A 22,327-nucleotide genomic window follows, 5' to 3' on the forward strand; every position below is an offset into this window, starting at 1 on the left:
CAAACCATCTAGTGCCTTGGCAGAGTGCAGACAAGCTGCACAGACCCGGGCCGCCGCTCCTGCTTGTCGTCTTGCCACTCTGTTTTGCCAGGTCCTAGGTGTCGGCGGCTCTTGGCAGGAAAGGTAAGGAGCCAGGCTGCTCTGGGTCAGGACTGGGTTTGTAGCACCAGTAACCTTGGCTGAGTGCAAGCCCTTGGTCACTTTCAAACTTGTTCTCCTCTTTAATCTTGACACACAGCTTTCTGCAGCTGGATACTGACATAAGCACAAAGTAACTGTCTAGATCAGTGGCCCTCAGCCTGGGGCCCCTTTAAGGGTTCTTCTTAAAGGCCGTAAGACCACTGGAAAACAGATCTTTACGATCCATAGCAGCAAAGTTAAAGTTAAGTAACAACAAAAACAATGTCATGGTTGGAGGTCACTACAACATGAGAAACTATTAAAGGGTCACAGCCTTAGGGAAGTTTAGAACCACTGGCCTGCATTCTTCATGTATAGAGCTGCTGTTGTAGATGCTTCCTCTGCCAAGTTCTCACCTGAGTCCCCACCCCGTTCTGATGGGAGGGCTACACACAGGTCTTTGACCCAGCTCTCTGACCTACCCTGGCTAGGCTGGGTTGGGTTCTCCATGAACAGGGCAAAGGAGTCATGCCAGCTAATAAAACGCCTTCACACTTGAGTATGGGACAGAGATAAGCACAAACTCACAATGAAGTGGTAGAAATTGCCATGCTGGGACTGTAACGAAGGAGCAGGGTTCTGAACATGGGAGGTGAGGGGCCTGGAGGTGGGGGTGGCAACGGATTTACCAAGTGTCCTAGGAAAATGCTCTGGGATCTTTCAGGGGCATTCCAAAAACACCAAGCAGGCCTTGCTACCTACACTCTGTCTGGAAAATGGTAGTTGACTTGATCATTGTTCCAATTAAGTTTTGTAAGATTGTTACCTTTGGGTTTTTATCCCCTAATTCTTTGTCTGAGGCCAGTAGAATGAAGAGACTGAGCACCACAGGTAGTCTGGTGACTTGGAGATTGGGTGGCAACCCAGCAGGTGTAGTCTGTGGGTACCCTGCCTTGGCCCATGAGAGAGAAGAGACCTAACTAACCCAGTGGAGCCTGCCCAAGGTTGGAAGTGTTGGCTTTTTACAAAGCAGACATAAAAGAGGGCATAGGATCCCATTACGGATGGTTGTGAGCCACTCTGGGTGCTCGGAACTGGACTCAGGACTTAGTCGCTGAACCATTTCCAGCTACTGGAAGTGTTGGCTTCTTAGGACACAGTCACTAGCCATTGTAGAGTAGTACCCCTGTGGAGGTGGGGTAAGCTGGGTTGATGAACTCCTTTGGAAATGAATTAGTCATGTGAAATGGCTTTGCGTTTAAAGGCAAAGTGTATTCGGGGAAGCAGTCTAGGGATACAGTGTGGGCATTGCTGCCACAAAAAGCAGCCGGGCGTCCTCGGGTACCATTCTTACTTTGTGGGGAAAGGGTGGTTTTGATCAACTTGTGATCTTACCAAAGTTACAAGTGTACCTGCTGGTTTTAAAACCGGTCAGGGATCTTTGCTGAGTCACACAAGCCCCACCCAGTGTTGGATTCATGAAGTTAGAATGGGGTCAGGTCATCTTTTTAGAAAACCGTGGCTACGAGCCTGCAGCCAGGCATGACTAGAGGGTGAGGGGAGGCACACAGTCAATCAGGAGCATCCTAAAAGGGGCTTCTACTGTTCATACACAGACTGTTGAGTTATGCTTGCATCACAGTGTTACACAAAGCAGTGTTATCTTCCACTGTGGAGGTAAGTGGCCGGGATGTGGCATCGTATCAGTGTGGTCAGATGTCCCACAAGGAGGCATGTGTTCAGTGTATTTCCCAGTAACGATCTGGGATTTGCTTTCTTGTATCTCAGTCCTCTGGCCTATTGAAACCAGTGGACTTCACTCTCCCCAGGGTCTGGGCAGAAGGTTTGTGTCGTAGTTAGAGATTCTAGCTGTGGTTGTGGAGAGGTTCAAATCCTAGCTAGCCCTCCTTAGCTCCAGTGACTCCTGGCAGGTCCCTTCGTCAGCCTCATGCCCGCATAACAGAGCCGCCTGCCGTGTTCATGTGAGGCATTTTGTTTGGTGTCAATGAGCAGATGCAGTAAGTCTTAGCACATGCCTTGTGTATAAGGAAGCAGCTGGACTGACTTCAGAGCATGGGTCTGTAGCGTGAGTACACTGAGACTAGGTGAGCACTGAGCAGCCAGCAGTCGCTCCTGCAGCCTGGCTGGGCATCGTCTGTGTTCACTGGCTTTGCTACTACACAGTATCAGTTTTCCAGTTGGGAAGGTCATTGGCTTTGGGGTTTTGTTAGTTCCCTTGACCTTCTCATCTCTGTGACAGTAATCAGGACCAGTACTGCTTCCTTCTCTGGCTGCCCTGGAACTTGCTGTGTAAGTAGAGTAGACTGAGATTGAAGGTACATGTTGCCATGCTATACCATGTCACACTGATTTTTTTTTTTTTTTTTAAATAGCAATGTTACTAGGCCCTGGGATTTCTGTATCCAGAGGTCCTTTACTGCCCCCTCACTGCAGCCTTCAGAGAAACAGGTCTGATTTAATCATTGAAAAAATGTGTGTGTATGTGTGTGTGTGTGTGTGTGTGTGTGTGTGTGTGTATGCACACACGTTTGTGTGCAGGTGTTCATGTCAGAGGTTGACAGCATATTTCCCTCTATTGCTGATAGCCATATTTTTGAGACAGTGCCTTTCTCTGAACGTGGGGCTGACTTTTCAGTTAGACCAGCTGGCCAGCCAGCTCAGGGATCCAGCTGTCTGTATCCTTCCCACCCTCTCACCCCATCCCCCAGCATTGGGATTACAGGCACCTGCACCTGGTATTCACATGGTGTCTGGGGTTGGGGGTCTTGCCCTCACATTTGCACAGTAAGCACACACACCCCCCCCATCCCCATGCCATCTCAGCCCCTTAGATTTTTAAGCTATGATCAGACAGTGACATCAGGGAAGCTTTGGGGATTTAAAAGCAGCAAGGCCAGCTGCTGCCATTGTTCTTTCTGAGGAGTTAGCTTTGCAGATGTGTCTGTTCCATGTCCGGTTCAGCTTGCCACAGGGCCACTCCCCTTTTTATTTCAACATAGCTCGTCTGGTAAGTAATTGTGAGGGTGAGAGTCTGTGCTGTGAGCGGGTGAGCTTACAGCAGCCTGGGTGCATTAGGACCACACTGTCCGGATGACGGGGTTAAGATGGGTGAACCCCCTCCAGGGGGCAGAACCACATGGACAACTTTCTACCTCCAAGGCACTTAGACTTGTGCCCAGTAATGGCTGTGGCTCCCCAGGTAGGTTTGCACACGTCTGCACCCTGGAGATGACCTGTGGTGTGAACCTAGCCCAGTGAGTGCCAGTGGCACCAGCAGGGTGCAGGGCTGGAGATGGCTTACATTGAGCTCCAGTTCTCACCTAGTTACAGTACATGTTTCTCAGCAGGTCTCCTCATGCGGGCTTGGGTACTGGAAGAACAGGCCTCTTCTGCCACTCATGCAGTAACAGTGGCCATAACACTTTGCAGAGACTGGAGGAACTCAAAACGGGTCATGCTAGTGGTGGCTCGGGGGAGGGGGCAGGGCCGGGAGGGGCCTGTGTAGGGATGTGCAGCTTTCACCAGCACTCCCAGCTACAAACTCCAGCCTCAGTCCCAGCTGGATCTTGGCTATGTTAGGTTTCCCACTTGCCTCTTAAAATGGAATCCAAGCAGCAAGACCAGAAAGCTCTCCTTTCCTGGCAAGATTCAAAGGGAATGAAACATCTATTCCACTTAACTGCAGAAGACACTGAAGCGGAGAAGGCAGGAGGGCTTAGGCTGCTAACAGAATCATAAAATGTGAAGAAGTCCCAGGGAGAAACCATCATCTTACAGACAGGAGTTCCAGGATATGCACAGGACTGTGCCAGAGAAAGGTTAACAACAACCAACTGCATGAGGAAGGCTCCAGGCTGGGAGGAAGGAACCCGATGCATTCCCACTCTCACAAGTGGGAAAGATCCCCCATGAATAAGCCATGCTTTAAAGTGTCTGAGTGTGACTGACTGCAGGGCTTAGCTGGTGCCGAGTAGTCCTGAGCTGTTGAAGGGGAATGGACAGACCCTGGGAAGTGCTGGAGTCAGGAGGAGAAGGAGCCTCTGTCCAGCCAGAGCAGCACAAGGGTCAGATGTCTTTAATGTTAAGGTCTTGAAGGGCATCTAAGGGTGATTTTATCTAAGGGTGATTTCAGTACAAAAGAATAGAATTTGGTTTGGGCCCGAGACAGTAGGATTTTGGCTTTCCTTAAAGACAAATGATAGCAGGAAGTTAGAGGGATAAAACCAGGAGTCTTGATAAGCCTGTGTGCTCCAAGCACTGCTAGCCTCCAGTACCCTAAGTGCCCTCATGTCAGGACTGTCAAGGGCACAGAGAATACTTATGTCCACTGCCTTAGTTTTCCTGTAGAGATTGAAAAACAAGAGAAGAAAACTGAACCTAATTGTTGTTTGACTAAGCTAGGGAGAGAGAACCCAGTTGCCCTCCGCCATGCCTGTGGCAAAGCCTCGTGATCTACAGGAAACAAGGCAGAGGCCAGAAGATGTGAATGAACAGTGAGGCGGGCGAAGGGCGAGAGCGGCCTCAGCCTCCTCAGCGCAGGTTGCAGGTCGAAGTCACCGTTAAAGGTTTCCTTTTGCTTTAAAGTTTAAAATGTTTATGTGTGCATGTGAGCAAGGGCACATGTACCAGGGCTTGTGAGGTCAGAGGACCCTGGTGACTTCCAGGAATTGAACTTGGGTCATTTAGGCTTGGTAGAAGGGCCTTTATGTGCCAAGCTGTCTCATTGGCCCGTACACATTAGTGGTTCAAGAAACTGGTCAAGACCTCTATAGATTTGTAGAGAGCTAAGAATTCATGTTGAGGATGACCCAATTGACAAGGGAATGTCTCCACCTTCTAGTCTAGGCCTCTTTCCAAATCTCCATGAAGACTCACCATGAAGTCCACACACCAAAGCCTTCATGTGTGTGTGTTCCTCCCGGCTGCAGAGACCACCAGCAGAGTCATGGATGAGAATGACAGTGTCCGTTGACACAGGCTTTCCCACAGGGGCTAACAATGATGTACAGGGTTCGGAGTAGTCCACTGTGGAAGTAGGGCTGTTGTTCAGGTTTGTCTCATGTTGTCTTCGTTTCCCTGTGATGTGAAAAGAGCCTCCAGAAGCCTCCAAGAAGACCCCACACAGTTTCTTTAAATCCTGTCCATCCCCTTCTTTCCGAATCATTCTCTCCCTTCCACAGCCCATAATTCTACCGGGTCCAGGGTCCACTTGACACATTGTGTTGGGTATGAGTCCGGCAGCAGCCCGAGGCCATTGGTATGACTCTCAGTGCTACATTTCCACTGGCGTCCACAGCCCCTCCTCCCTACGTGCACACCAGTGTTCCTCGTGCTCGTTCTCACAGAGGCCAGTATTGAGAGTGCTAAGAATCAGGGGGCACTGGGTTCTAGATGGAGGTGAAACTGAGGGAGATTGACTACACTAACGACCATCAGGGGCCCCGTCCTGTTTTGTCTCCTTCGCATATCCTTGTGGGGTGGGTCCTTTCAGAGCAGGAGAGTTCTGAAGGACTGGGGTCCTGCCTCTGGCAAAATATTTAAGCATCGGCAAATTACAACACACCATTCTGCTTTTGTATGGCCCACCAGAGTAGGAATGGGTTTTACATTTCTAAATGGCTGAATTAACATTGAAACAACTACTAACTTTAATCCTTACCGTCTGAGCAAAATGCCCGTTGGAGCTTAGCCACCCTCGTGTGCTCATTGTCTTGTGGTCCTGTTGGTGCCGGGGTGGTGGCTGATTGGTTGCTGCAGAGATTGTGTGCCGTCACTGGACCTGCTCACGTGTGGTGCTACAACACAGCATTTTTATTTAAAAATTGTTCCTGGAGAGACTTGAAGAATGTCTACTCACCCCAGGTAGGGCACCCTGAAAGACCAAAATTCCACCTGAGTCCAGCTTACTGAACCAGTGTGTTAGCTTTACTTAGAGCACTGTGGGAGTTCCTTACAGGAGTGTCAGTCATCTTAAAACAGTCGCACCATGGCAGCCTGGGTAGACGGAGTCACCCCTTCAGCGAGCTTTCCACACTTCCTATGCGTCTTGTTAAAGATAGCCATTGCTGAGGTGCTCCCAGTGCAGTGCTCACCAAACCCAGGGAATCTGATTCCCTCTGACCGCCAAAGGTCACCGAATATGCGGTACACAGACATACGTGCAAGCAAAACACACAAAATAAAATGAATACATCTAAAAAATGTTAAGTGAAAGGGAACAGCCAAATAGCCTTCTGATTGACTTGTCAGCCAAGCTGAAAGCCTCATCCTCGGATGGAGGATGGGAGACTGGGAACTCGCCTAAGGTCTTCAAGCCTTCCACTGTAGCAGTCTGCAAAGGGATTGGCACTGGAACCATACAGATGGGCAGTCAAGAGAGAAGAGACATCCTGAATGTGTTTACCTGACTCCTGTGAGAAGCCTGTGTCCTCCGGCTGGGGTACCAGAACCCGGCTGGAAGGAACTGAAGACTGACTCTCTCTACCAGGATTTAGTTTTTACATTTAAACCTTTGATCCTTTTGGATTTTACTCTGCTGTAAATTGTGAGGCACGGACTTGCTCCTAGTAACTGGCAGGTTGTTTCAGTACTGATTATTTAAAAAACAAAAAACCATATTCCTCCTGGCAGTGAAAGACAGCGTGTCTAAAGTGAGCCCTGTCATACTGAAGTCTTCTGGGCTTCCTAGTGGGTTGTGGTGGTCTGTAGATCATTCCTAAACTACAGTGACTGTGTCAACTGTAGAGACAAGGTCGGGTTTAGTACCTGACAGCCCAGTGCCCCATAAGCCACTTCTCTTGAGAGTTTCCCTGGTTCAGTGAACGTGCTTTTCCATCATTTCAGAAGGGTAGTCCATAATGGGTATTGGCCTTCTGTTATGGTTTGTATATGCTCAGCCCAGGGAGTAGCACTATGAGAGGGTGTGGCCTTGTTGGAGTAGGTGTGTCACTGTGGGGGTGGGTTATAAAACCCTCATCCTAGCTGCCTGGAAGCCAGTCTTCTCCTAGCAGCCTTCAGATGAAGATGTAGAACTCTTATCTCTTCCTGCACCACACCTGCCTGGATGCTGCCATGCTCCCATCATTATGATAATGGACCGAACCTCTGAACCTGTGAACCAGTCCCAATTAAATGTTGTCCTTATAAAAGTTGCTTTGGTCATGGTATCTGTTCACAGCAGTAAAACCCAAACTAAGACACCTTCTGACTGTATCTGTTAAGTCCACTTCAGTGTCTCAGGAGTGTTTGGAATTGTTCTTGTTTAAAGATTTACCTGGTAAGTTGTCGCTGGGGTTTGGTTCCATTTGTACTGTAACCCCCTCATGCCTGCTGCCTTCGGCTTGGCTGTGATTTGGGTGCATGAAAGCCATTGGTTTCTCATCCTGCTTCGTACTGAGTCCTCCCCTTGTTTTCAATCATCTGTCCCCTTAGCCTTTTTTTTTTTTTCCTGGTAAACAATGTTATTCCCATAAAATAAAATGGCATATAAGATATAAAACATCAACAGAATATTTTATACTTTCTTCTCCAACACTTCCTGATTTTTCACTCAACCTTGGCTGGCAAATCTGCAACGTGCAGTGAACTTGTTTGAGAATTAATCCACTGCAGATGACAGGACCCAGTCACCTTCCTAAAGCCTCTGAATGCCACTGCCTTGGCAACCAAGCCTCAACACACGAGCCTCGGAGAGATGGCTTCATATAGAACCATCACAGCGGTGTTGACGAGCCAGAAGCAGGGGGATCTGAGATGTGCATGGGTGGCCAGAGGCAGGCAAGCTGAAGACCTCAGTGTTCCGCACACATATCTTCAAATGTCACAGCGCTTCACAGGACACACACAAAGCATCAGTGAGCTGTGAAGGGGTCTTTCCATTCAGTTGTCTGTGGTCACGGGGTTTATCCACTGGATACCCACACAGGACTAAGTGGAGAGCTGTCATTTTGTCTGTTGTTTTAAACATCTGTTGATTAGCTGCGTTTGTGTGCACTGAGATCAGAGGATAATTTTTGAGAGCTGTTTCTTCTACCTTGTGAGTCCTGGGAATTGAACTCAGGTCAGTAAGCTCAGTGGCCAGGGCAATTATCTGTTGACCCAGCTATCCAACCTAAGAGCAGGTAGTTTTATTGGTTTGGGAGATGCAGATAAAGGCAGTGTTCTAGGAGACCCTTGGACAACTACTACCATGCCACTCATGATCAATAGGTATTCTCCAAAGCAGAGCAGCTGAGGGCAGAGCTTAGCCATGTGACCTCTCTGTGAACAACACATTCAACTCAGTTACTGCTCTGTGGGAAGAACCCACAGCAGTTACTTTACCTGTTTTCCAAAACCATGATGGACTGGCGGTTTCCTACCGTCTTTATACTGGAGGTTACACCTTGAACTCAGACAGTCTCTCAACCTAACTTCACAGTGACTGAGTATCCTTGCCCAGTCTTAACAAACACTGAAGCCCCAGATGACTGTCATCTCTCTATGATACCAGCCTTTTTTGACCTCATGTATGATGAGATCATGTAATGCTTGTCTTTCTGTGATTGGCTTAATTCTTAGTGTGATTGTCTTCTACTTTTCTCTGCATTGCTAGACATGACAAGATCTTTTTAAAAAGTAGCAGAGTAGCATTCCAACACACACACACAAACACACAAACACACACACACACAAACACAACACACACACAAACACACACACAAACACACACACAAACACACACACACAAACACACACACACAAACACACACACACAAACACACGCATACACACACACATACACACACACAAACACACACAAACACACACACACACAAACACACACAAACACACACACACACAAACACACACACACATACACACACACACACACAAACACACACATACACACTTTCCTTATCTACTCATCTGTTGGTAGACATTAGGTCGATTCTGTATCAAAGCTTTCACCATGTGATAAATAAAGCTATGTCTTTAACATACTCATCTCGTTTTCTTCAAAAAACATACCTGGTCCTGAATGGCTGGACCGTGTGTCATTCTCTCCACAGTCCTCTGAAGATGCTGTGCTACTCCCATACAGCTGCTCTGATGTTCACCCCACCATTGGGTTCCAGGGTTCCCTCCTCTCATCGCCTCCTGGGTACTTACCTTCCGTGTCAATGGCAGTAGCTGCACCCGCTGGGCTATGTGCTGCCTCATTGTAGTTTTGATTTGGAGGTAGTATGTTCTTTTTGTGTGTGAAGCTGCGCCTCAGTACATAGACTGGGCTGGTCTCAAACTCAGATCCTCCAGCCTCGGCTTCCCAGTGCTGGGTTTAAAGTGGGTTGCCACATGCCTGGCTGGTACTGTATTCTTTCCACGTACCAGTGGGTTGCTAGTCTATGTCTCATTCTTGGGAATATCTATTCATGTTCTCGCCTCATTCTGAAAATTAGTTTGCTTTTTGTGTTATATGTGGTTTCTTGAAAGTCCTTTTCAAAAGTAGGATCTATCCACATAGACTTACTCTAAGTGCTGCCCCCTGCCCCCTGGAAGGACATGACCCCTTCCTTCCGAGCGCTTCAATCTCTGTGCTGCTTACTCTTTATGGATTGTTGGGTGTTTTCCAACTGTTGTATTTCCCCGTTAATTGAGAAACCGTACAACATCCTGCTTTCTTTTAGCAGTTACTATGGTGACAATGAGGGGACATTTTTCATTAGGCTCTTGCATGGTCTGCCTCACCAACTGCAAACCCACTCAGCTTACACGCCATTGCTGGCAGGGTTTAATTTCAGATGTTTTAGCCCATATATTATTGTTCTTTATACAGTCAGTCATGGGTGAGACTTGCGACTTTTGGTGGAGTGTGGTAGCACATATCTATAATCCCAGCCCTTGGCTCTCCGTAAATGTATGTATGTATGTATGTATGTATGTATGTATGTATATGAATATATGTATGTATATATATATATATATATATGAATATATGTATGCATGTATTTGTCTACCTACCTATCTATCATCTATCTACCTTTCTGTCTCTCCTTCCTCTCCCTCATCCCTTTTCCCCTCTTCCTCCTTTTCTCTCAACCTTTTTCTGTGTTACTGTGTAGTTCAGGTAGCTCAATCATCCTGCCCCTGTTTCAATTTATTTTGAGAGGAGAGAGAGAGAGAGAGAGAGAGAGAGAGAGAGAGAGAGAGAGAGAGAGAAAATGAGAATGAGAATGTGTTCTCTGCTTCTGCAGTGGGTTCTAAGCACTGAACTTGTGACCTTGGGCTTGCTGGCATGCTTCTTTACCCTCTGAGCCGTCTGGCCAGCTCTGCCCTCTTCCTGTTCCATGGTTGTTTTCTGCCTGTCTAGGCTCTCCGCTAACACTGTTTTCATTCTGTTCACAGCACCTCTTTTAGTTTTTTTTTTTTCCCTTAAAGTTGCTGATTATGAATTAATTAGGTTTTTGATGAGAGCACACTACTTCTATTTCTGAATATTAATTTTCATTACAAAAATATCCTAACTAAACACAGTGGTAAAGACAGTGTGAGAGGTTCTCATGTGTTCCCGCCTGCTTTCCTGTGCTGTGGACGTGTGGTGGAGTCCCAGTGTACTTACGGAATTCACTAAGACCAGCGGCGTCACAGCTCTCTAGCTAATGTGCGCATGCCGAAGCCTTCTGGATCCCGCTGGTGCTGCTCATCAGGACTCCCATGATGCACTGGGCTCTCCCATCTCCTCTCCTTTAATCTGGACAGTCCTCTGTTGTTACCTTTCCCAATCCTAACCTTATTTTTATTTATTTGTTTATTTTATGTATATGAGTACACTGTTGCTGTCTTCAGACACACCAGAAGAGTGCACCAGATGGTTGTGAGCCACCATGAGGTTGCTGGGAATTGAACTCAGGACTTGTAGAAGAGCAGTCAGTGCTTTTCACCGCTGTACCATCTCTCCAGCCCCCTGGCCTTTTACTTTATAGAATTCCCATTCGTTTTCGTCTCTTTCCCCCATGCTTTCTTATGTGCATACTTCACTCACACTTTTTCGACTAGAGCACCAACAAGTGACACACTGCTCTTGGTGTGGAGCGGCGGGGGTGGGGTGGGGGGGTGGGGGGTGGAGCGGGCGGGGGTGGGGGGGGTGGGGGTGGAGCGGCGGGGGTGGGGGGTGGGGGGATGGAGCGGCGGGGGTGGGGGGTGGGGAGTACTTGCCCTGATTTTATTCTTTTGAAACAGGATCTCATCGAACAGCTCTGGCTGGCCTCGAACTTGCAGAGATCCACGTGCCTGGGCTCCCTGTGCTGGGATTAGAAGTGTGTGCCACCACACCTGGCAGAGCACCCCTGCTTTTGATACACCTCACGGCTTTTGACTTTGGTTGACTTCTTCCCCATGGGGAAGTAAGGGGAAGTAAGCGGCGACTCTGTAAGAGATAACCATTGTGTGGGAGATCGTTGGAGGCACCTGCTGTGGAACAAGTGACCCTGTGGGTTAGTATCTTGAACAGCAAGCATTTCTGATATCTCAGTTTTGGGGGTTAGGAATTCGGGACCAGTGGGAGGCGGCGGTCTTGCTGGAGTCTCTCAAGTTGAGGTTGAAGTCACTCCTGTCAGTGAAGGCTTGACTGCAGGATCAGTTCTAAGACAGAGGTTCTCAACGTGTGGGCGGAAACCCTTCGGGATCGAATGACCCTTTCACGGGGTGGAATAAGATATCCTGCACGTTAGGTGTTTACATTGCTATTCAGAACAGCAGCAAAGTTACAACCATGAAGTAGCAATGAAATAATTTTATGCTTGGGGGTCAGCACAACATGAGGAGCTGTATTAAAGGGTCACAGTATTTGGAAGGTTGAGAACCACTGCTCTAAGATAATTCCTCACAGGTCACTAGCCACAAGCCTTGGCCACTCATGTTTCCAGTAACTTCCATCCCTCGCATGTAACCCTTTCTTGTTTGTCTTGCTGAGAGTATTGCACAGCCCATACTGACTTTGAATTCTATAATGAATACTATATAGCTAAGGATGGCCTTGAACTTCTGATCTTCATGCTTCCACCTCCTGAGTGCAGGGGCTTATGCTGCCTTGCCTGGTTTATGCCCTGCTAGGGATCAAACTCAAGGCTTGATGCACAGGCAAGCACTGTATTGATTGAGCCTCATTCCCAGCCTGCCACGAAACCAGACAGTCCATATTCCCAGTTCCATCGCTGACAGTTCCCCATGGAGAGCACTGATCACAGCTTTCCAGAGTCTCCGGACCTGGGATACAACGCGTCCTTGTTGCCCAATGGGGTAATGTCAGGCTATGATGCTGGAAGCCACCACTCTCCCGACTTATTCATGACCCTGTCATTGCTGCAGTAGCTCTGTTGGTACCCACATCAGCCCTGACCAGTATGGCAGGGGACTGTATAACGGCAGGAGCAGAAGTCACCACAGCTTGGTTCTCTGAGCTCTCTGCCTTCGGAGTCACCCTTCCCTCGCTGTGAATGGTAGCTGATGATGCTATGGAACTCCGTTTCTCAGAACCTGGGAATAAGGGAAGAGCTGCCCACCCCTCCCCAGCCTCTAATCCAGCCTAGGTGGGGGAGGTGCATCACTGAGGGTTTACAGACATTGTCTCTCCAGCTGTGTGTCCCAGGCTGGCTGCAAACTCACTGTGTAGTGGAAGACCCTGAACTACAGACCTTCCTGCTTCTCCCTTCCCAGTGCTGGACTTATAGGCATGAGCCACCATCCCTTGTTGATGCAGTGCTGGGGACCAGACCTTGGCTTCATGGGTGCTAGACATGACCTCTAAAACCAGTGGCATGTTCCAGGATCTCCACAGTATCTTTGATCTATAGGTACTTTACATAGTTAAATGTCAATTCTTTCCGTCATGACTTGACTTTTCTCTCTTGCTAAAATAGACCTTTGCCCCACTGCGGGTCGTGTAAGTACTCATAGAATTTTCAAACTTCTATGAATTGTTTGCACTTAAACACATTTTTATTCATGAGTGTGTGTGTGTGTGTGTGTGTGTGTGTGTGTGTGTGTGTGTGTGCTGTTAGTCATCTCTCCAGTTCAGTACTGAAATACTCTGGAATGCTGGGCAGTGGTGGCACACGCCTTTAATCCCAGCACTTGGGAGGCAGAGGCAGGTGGATTTCTGAGTTCGAGGCCAGCCTGGTCTACACAGTGAGTTCCAGGACAGCCAGGGCTACACAGAGAAAACACAAAAGCAAAAAACAAAACAACAACAAAAAAAAACAAACTCTAGAAAAGATAGTACGTTTGTAAAGATAATATATATATAATAATTATATATAAAATATTATATGTAATTATAAACTATAATATATATTATAATTTTATACACACAACTTTATATTAATAAGGAAATTTGAATGTTGTTACTGGAGTAAACTTATCAACTTAGTAATGTCAAAACCTAACAGAGCCAGGCCTGCTCACTTGGCATTCCTGGCTTTACCTGTGATGTTGAATTTTCAATAGATTAAAAAAAAAAACTGTAGCGCTCTCTCTCTCTCTCTCTCTCTCTCTCCTCTCTATTAAAGCAACCTGTCCTCTGACCTCCACATGTGGTATTTGTGTGTATGTACACATGGACAGTATAAGCAAAAATAAATGAAGTTAAGGTTGGCCTGAGTAGAGTGGTAGGACATTTACGTTGCTTGAAATGGTCATCGGGTTTTTTTTTTTTTTTTCTTCTCTCTACAAATTGATCTAAAGAGTCATCACGATCCCAATCAGAATTCCAGGCAGATTTTCTGTCGAGTTTGTCAAGGTGATGGTAAAGTTTTTATAGAAATGCAGTTTTGAGAGATGTTTTAAGAATATCCAAAACTATTTTGGAAGCAGAACAGACTTGGCACAGTGACACCAGCCGAGTCAGATTTTCTGTGAACACACACGGAGCACTGAGATGATGTGTGTTGGGTAGAGAATGGAGGGCCAGTCATCGCATGGAATTGGGATTCGGAAATACATCCCGCTGGTCCCGGGTTTGGTTAGTGCTGCAGAGATGGTTGGGAAAGCAGGGAGACATGGTGGTTGCAACTGGCGGCAGTGAAGCAACTAGGTGCCCAAAGGACGGGGACCACAGGATGGGGACCACAGGACAGGAGACCACAGGATGGGGACCACAGGATGGGGACCACAGGATTGGGGCCACAGGATGGGGGCCACAGGACAGAGACCATAGGATGGGGACCACAGGATGGGGACCACAGGACGGGGACCACAGGACAGGGACACAAGGGACCACAGGACGGGGACCTCAAGGTTGTCTTTCACCTGGATATAGCCTGCTTGAATTGGATCCTCTGCACAGAAGTATAACATGTATAGAAGAACACAATGAGACAACTTCCAGAAAAAGCTTTGAAATAAGAAAGTAGCCCAGGTACAGGGAAAGAACACTTCAATCACAGGTTCCAAATGGTGCCATGTCAGTGTCCAACAAACTCTGCTACAGGCCCCTAAGAGCCCGGTATGTACACCCCAGCTCCTGCCGAAACAGAAGCAAAGACCCAATTAATCCATCACAGGCCACAGTTCTAGGGAATTCCTAAACGCACCAACCTTGCTTTCTTGGCTTCCATGGCTCTGCTCCTTGTTAACTGACGTGTGACACTCCAGGATGTGGTTTGTGCATAAAAAGCTACGAACAGGAAGGCTTGGGGCTACGTGATTTGGTGCCACCATGAGCTGATGACACTAAAGACTGTTTGGCTTTAAGCCTGTGTGTTCTCTGGCAGGGATCCCTCATGGCAACGCAGTGTTCGGAATTGTGAGTACACAGATTTAAACCACAATGTGATATTGCTTAAAGTTTAAATTTTGTTTATTATTCATTTATTTTTCCAGGGCCTTCCAGGCTGGTCTTGAATTTGTTTGTAGCCAAGGGTGACCTTGAACTCTCGATTTTCCTGCCTTCCCCAGTGCTGGGCTTATAGGCATGCACTACCACACCCAGTTGTGTGCCATGCTGGGGGCTTAACCAAGGGCTCTCTGTGCTAGGCGAGCAGAGCTATCTGGTAATCTACATGCCAGCTCCTCTCCCTCCTTAAACAAGCACTTGAGGCAGGGTCCTATGAGCCCAGGCTGGCTTTAAATTCTAGGTCTTTCTGCACCCACTTCCCAAGTATGCCACTACCTACCTGCTGTATTGATTTAATTTGTATATTAGCGCTCTTTCTCTCTCTCTCTCTCTCTCTCTCTCTCTCTCTCTCTCTCTCTCTCTCTCTGTGTGTGTGTGTGTGTGTGTGTTGTGACTATATCCTTGGAGAACAGCTAGGATTAGAGAAGTAAGAGCAGACCATGTTAAGAATGTGTAGTGCATGCCTTTAATCTTAGCACTTGGAGGTGGAGGTGGGCAGATATCTGAGTTCAAGGCCAGCCTGGTCTACTAGTGAGCCAAGGCTACACAGTAAGACCCTGTCTCAAAAAAACAAGCAGAAAGGAATGTGGAAGCCACAGTTCTTACAGTCATAGGCATGCACAAATATAAACTTGGTAAAAAGTGGCACACTGTTCTCAAGACGAGTTAAACGGTCATCTACACATTGTAATTTACATCATCATCGTCATCATCATTGTCATCGTTGTCATCATCGTTGTCATCATCACCATCATCGTCATCATCGTCATCGTCATCATCATCATCATCACTAGTATTAGGGACTGAACCTAGAGTCTCACACGTGCTAGTCATGTGCCCTGCCACTGAGCCACACCCCCCAGCCATCAAGCAACTTACATTTATCACTGTAGAATTATCAACATACAGGTACCACTGTGAAATTACCAAAATTTAAAAAAAAAAAATCTCATGTCACATTTTTTTTTCCCGTTAAAGTTAGGATGGATGCCCTCTTTTGGTTCAGGATAGCTACGTGGGTCATCTCTGTCGATCCCATCTGTCTGAGGACTTGCCTTAGAGATGCTTTCCTTTGGAGGAACCCCAGCAGAACCATCCCTGCGAGGTGCCTCAACCTGGGGATCCATGCAAGGAATGTCAGCAGAGCCCACAGTGGGAACCTTTGGCTAGACCAGGAGCCCATGCGGCTTCAGGCTGAAGCCTTCACATAGCATATGCGAATTGTGCAAGTATGACAACCTTCCCCTGGAAACCGGCTACACCCAGGGCTTGATACCCGCCCGGTACCCTGAGTTTAGGCACACACACCCTACGTACCTGATCTGAGTCTCCTGCAGCAGCCCAGGGAGCCGCGCCCTGTGAGGAACGCAGCGGCAGCCACAGCGCCCCCTGGTGGACATACTGCGGACCGGCCGGCGCAGGACGCAGCCTCTGCAACCAGCCAGTGTCCTCTGCGCGTGCGCCCCCGCTTGATTTTTTTTTTTTTTTTTTTTTTTTTTTTTTTTTTTTTTTTTTTTTTTTTTTTTTTTTTTTTTTTTTTTTTGCTTTTCAGAGAAAAAGCAGAAATAGGTTTGGTTCACAGTAAGTTTCAGGCTCGTTGGATCTTGAGACATTCTGATGCTGTCGCACCCTGGTACAGTGACTGTTACATAGGTGGGAAGGGCGGGGCCTTCTCCCAGCAAGCCAGGGTAATGTCAGTGAGGAGGTTTTTGGGGTGACACTGGCTCATGGTCCAGGTTGATCCATTTTTGTTACCCCAAACTTTTAACACCTCGTAGTCCATATACTTAATTTTGCTAGCCTTCCAAACCATCTGTTTTTTTTTTTTAACTTAATTGTATTATTTTATGTGTATAGTGTTTTGTACGTATGTCTACACCACGTGCCTTGATGCCAGAAGTCAGAATTGGGCATCGGATTCCCTGGAACTAGAGTCACAGACATTTGTGAGGCTAGGAATTGTGAGGCCAGGTCCTCCGAAAGAGCCGCCACTCTGTGCTCTTAACCACGGAGCCACCTCTCCAGTGTCCCACACCATCCAGTTTATTAATGACGAGCCAAGAGCAGTGCAGAGGTTTGTCCAAGATCACACCGCAAACAAAGCAAGTACCTAGGGCCTGGGCTGCTCTCCTGGGTCCTGAGCTTTCCTGAGGCACAGCGGAGATGGCTATCCCCTGCTGGAGCTTCACAGCTACTCCAGCCTGACAGTCTTCCAGAAGGATTCTCCACGGGGCAATGAGGCAGGAAATTTATGGCTTGGCCTGATTAATGGGCCAAGCAGTTAGAAGTTCGTCGCCAGGCTATTCGCATAATTTAACGTTTCCAGGCGGGAGGAGAGGCTTCTAACTCACATCTTTGAAGGGCTCTGGGAGCAGGAGGTTCAGGGGATCATTGAGACATCTCTGCTCCTCCAAGCCCTGGTGTCTTCTTCCTGTGTCGCCTCCCACCACAGCCACAGAACAAGCTATCTGGATGAGTCTACATGGAAAAACGTAAGAAGTCAACCCACAAAGCCATCACTTTTCAGCCGGTGCTTGCTTGGTTGCTCGCCAGCGGGCTTGGTATGTACTTGGCAAGCTCTCACTCTGCTCCCAGCCCAGGGAACTGGAATCTCCCCAGGAAAGCAGTTGAGTTCAGGGGGGCAGCAGACAAGACGCAGGAGTGACAGAGAAGACAGTGTAAGTCCTGTCCTTTCCTAAGGCTCTGTGCAGTTAGAGCCCATCACCCTCAGTGAGGAGTCTGGATAGATTGTCCGAGGTTTGAAAGTCTGTTTTTTTTTTTTTTTTTATTTGTGACAATCATGTTTTAGTGTTTCCAGCATCTGGAACTAATAATCTGTTTTACACATTTTATCTCAAATTCTAGCTGTTTATGAGTAACTCGGGCCTCCTTATCTTCCCTCAGCTGGGTAAGGAGTGACCCTGGCAGGGTTTCTTTTTTCTCCTCCTCTCTTCCCTCCCTTATTCTACTTGTCTCCCCTCTCTTTTACGCATGGTGTCTAGCCTGGGCTAGTCTTGAGCCACAGCCCTGGCTCCTCTTACACTTTATACTTTAAAATACTTCTGAAAACTTAACATGACTTACCAACCCTTCCTTAAAGATGAACCCATCCAAGGGCCGGCGAGGTCATGCAATGGGTAGAGGTGCTTTTTGCAAACCTGAAGACCTGAGTTCTATCCCCGGGATACACTTGGAAGAAGGAGAAAATGGACTTCTTCTACTTGTCCTCTGACCTCCATGCATGCACTGTGACACACACACACACACACACACACACACACACACGCACACGCACACTCGCACGCGCACACACACACACACACGCACACACACGCACACTCACACGCACACACGCACGCACACACACGCACACACATGCACACGCACAAATAGATGTAAAGAAATGAACCCCTCTGTCACATAATACATAGAACTGGCAGTTTCAGATCATCCCTCCTTTATTAAAACACTCCCAACACAAACATTTTATATAGAATTAAAAGTTAAAAGTAGACTCTAAGAATGTCCATTGCTTTTTTGATAAAATTCCCAGACATAACACACTCCCCCTGAAGAAAGGTCTGGCCTTTCCCAGACAGTGCTTTCCTGCTCTGATCCAGGTTCCCTGAGGTCAGTGGGAGAAGACGGGGACAAGCTGTGGGTACCAGAGGAAAAGGCAGCGGGGCAGAGGCTGAGCGAGGGCTGGAAGCAAGAGCCTTCATGTTGCCCCAGGAGGTTGTGCTGGGCCTGGAGGTTGTGCTGATGCCCACTGCCTCTTAGTGCCTGCTAAAAAGCTAACCATTGCTTTATGCTGAGAATCTTGGGACTGACGTAGAAACAGCAGAACTGAAAAATGTTAAGGGGTTTCCTCATTTCTGTTATTTCTCTCTATTCACTTTTTAAGTGTTTTTAATTTTGATGTAAATTTTTATTATGTGTATATGTGGGGGGGGGGGTATGTGCATGTGAGTGCAGTGTTCCTGGAGACCATGAGGGGGTGTTTGGAGATCCTGGAGCTGGGGTTGCAAGCAGTTGCGTGTAGGCATAAAATTTTTCCAACCTGCTTTAATAATAAGTGTTCAATCCCCACCCCACCCCAGCCATTCACCCACCAGAGGAAGTGGAAAAGAAAAGTTATTAGACATGGGGGAAGTAGACCTGTTTATAAATAGTTCTTTGATTGGGCGGTGGTGGTGCACGCCTTTAATCCCAGCACTTGGGAAGCAGAGGCAGGCAGATTTCTGAGTTCGAGGCCAGCCTGGTCTACAGAGTGAGTTCCAGGACAGCCAGGGCTATATACAGAGAAACCCTGTCTTGAAAAACAAACAAAAACAAAAACAAAACAAAACAATATAAATAGTTCTTTGGGTGTGAGTCCAGTCTTCGTTGTCAGGATATCAGCAGTTCAGTCCAGTAGCAAACACCAAATATGAACCAGCAGCTGCAGTCTAGGCTTCTTGGCAGACACCACACACGAACCAGCAAGGGCAGTTCAATCCAGAAGAAACCGTGAGGCTCACCAACTGGCCAGAGGCTGCGGAAGCAGCAAGAAGAAGCTGCAGGAACCTTATGGGAAGTTCTTTGGTGAGTTTCTCTCTCTGGCATCACCACAAGTGAAGCTCACCAACACGATGTAAGGCGAACCAACACACGCGAGTCATTGGACCAAAGCTAACCAAGGCTTGTGCTCCCACCGTGGGATCATAGTTTTATGACCACCAAGTGTCCTTTCATGTGTCTGCTCCAGTAAAACATCCTTTTACCTGTGTCTGCTTCAGGAAAACCTTCTTTCACATGTCTGCTTCAGCAAAGCACCCTTTCACCTGTGTGCCCCAGCAAAACCTCATTTGACATAACTGACTTTCCAGAGAAACCAGGTTACACTTCAGTTGTGAACCCTCTGACATGGGTGCTGGGAACCTAGTCTGGCCTTGTGCAAGAGCAGTGTGAACTCTTCTCTCCGTCACCTCCCCCTCTCTGTTTACGACAAAGCCTCTCCCATAACCGAGAGACAGTGAGCTTCAGTGATCCCGCTGTCTACCTCCTGTCTTCTAGTCCTGAGGTTATGGGGACCTGTCACCATAGGGGGCTTTCCATGTAAACTGAAGTCAGGAGGTTGAGGATTCAAAGCCCTTAATTTGACACAAATTTGTCTTCTCTCTGCTCAGGTTTGAGGCCTTCACCTCACTTCTGAGTTATTAGCCTCTCTCTGACTAGGATAGGCCTTGATTAGTGTCCTCTCGTGGTGCATTCTGACCTCCTGTGACAAGCCCACAGTCCTTCTAAACACTGCCACTCCTGGTGTGGCACTGCAGTTGGTCTGACCCCTGCCTAAGGACATACTGGTGAGTCTGTGGCCATGGTGTCGGGGACTCCTGGGGGCCCTCAAGCTTCTTTTAGGGCATCTGTGGTATCAGAGGCTTTATTCATAATAGTCCTAAGGTTACTCAATTTTCTTCCCTCCTGAACGTTTTTCAGAGACTCCATGACTGTGACAGAGGCACAGACCGGCCACAGGAGCATGACTCTAGAATGCCACCTAATGCCAAGCTTGAAGCTTTTCTTCTGAAAAATGTAGTATTTTTCACAAGAACATCATGCACACGGGCACTGTTTTTTTTGTTTGTTTGTTTGTTTTTTTTTTTTTTAATTTAAACAGTTTCTCAGTTTCAATATATCAAACATTGAGCGTCTTCTCTCATGTAAACAGAAGGAAGCTCCCTGGCGTCTTCGAAGGAGGCGCTGAACCTGGGTTTCTCTGCTTCCCTCTGCATACCTCAATCTGGCGGAAAGAAAAAAGGAAGCCTGTGAATGGGCCACATTCGGTCTGTGCTCAGGGTGAGGGGCTCAGTGGGTCTGCACTCTGGGGCTGCTTGGACTTCTTGGTTGAGTGATCTCATGGGCAGGGAGCTTTGCTGGTCACCTGCTCCGACTCCCTTGGGTCCTTTCAAGACCCAAGGGACCTTGCTTAATAGATCCCGAGACACACCGGAGGCACACACGGTGTACTGTATGCAACATGAGGCAGACCAAATGGCCCACGGTGAGACCGCTTATATAGCAATAGGCTAGGCGGTAACGGGGTAGGGCGTGTCCTAATCCCGTATGCTTGGTGGCTTTGTAGAAATGGGACTAGCCTTGCCCGGAAGAGCTTGTGTGGAGAGGAGGCAGACATCGGGGTGCAGCTCCAATCCAGGAGCTAAAACTTGGCAATGACCTAGCCTGGAAGGTGGTTCTGGTGCCTTTGAAGGCACACTCCTGCTGATAATGTCAAAGTCAGACTCGAAGCCCCCAGAACTGTTAAAGAGGACAATTCTGTTACTTAAATCCCGAGGTCAGGAAGCCAGTGAAGTGACGATGCTGGGCTTGCCTGACACGGAGAGCAGTTCTTGTTGGAGAGGTGTCCAATAGTCCCTCTCACTCCTGTGCAGGGAGGGACAGCCTTTAGGTAGAGTTGGGGGGACTGCTGGAAGCTTCTTCCTGGGCTGTGGGCTACCTCTGCAGCAAGCAAGCTCTAGAGAGCTGATTTACACAGATCTCATGACCTGTCCCCACACAGCTACCATGAAGCAGCATGATAGCCTGGACCAGGGCTCTGGGAGGCTACAGGCCAACCAGGGCAAGCTTTACCCTTAGCCCTGGGAACTCATAAGTGGGACATAGTTCCAGAACTCTGCATCATTGTTTGTATAGCTTTGGGGGTCCTTCAAAGGCATCTGCCGAGTCTTTGTGTGCTGGGGTAGGCTGCAAACAAGTTATTATGAGCCAGCACAGGCTGTGCTGGTAGCAATAACAGTATTTTATTGCTGGTATCCTGGAGAAGTGTTGGATTGGGGGAGAGGAACAGAGATGAGTTTAAAATAGAAAGCTGTAATTAGCCAAGCATGGGTTTGTTCTAGACGGCATCAATTACTACGGCAACCACACACTCCAGATTCTCCAGGGCAGGCTCCCTTAGTGGATTCTGACTTTCTTTCAGGAAATAGGCTCTGGTGAGTGTCTAATGGGATTTAACATTACACAGGTAGGTGTTGCCACTGACACATTAATTCTCGCCGCAAACAAACTCCATGTCATGTCATGACTCTGCCTTTTTGTTATGAAAAAAAAAAGTCATTCCAGCCTGGTGCCCTGGGCTGTGGTCCTGTCCTGTGGTTGAGAACCAGTCGTGATGAATTAGGAAGGTGTTTGTCAAATGCAGGGCTCTGGAACCCTAAGGTGGGAGTCCCACCTAAGTTTTTGGCCTAACGTTTTGTGGGATATAAACCCAAGGAGGTAGCTTTCGAGTTTCGGCTGTACTCGGTACAGACAATCTTC

Source organism: Arvicanthis niloticus, chromosome 12 (assembly GCF_011762505.2).
Source record: "Arvicanthis niloticus isolate mArvNil1 chromosome 12, mArvNil1.pat.X, whole genome shotgun sequence".
Classification (NCBI taxonomy): domain Eukaryota; kingdom Metazoa; phylum Chordata; class Mammalia; order Rodentia; family Muridae; genus Arvicanthis; species Arvicanthis niloticus.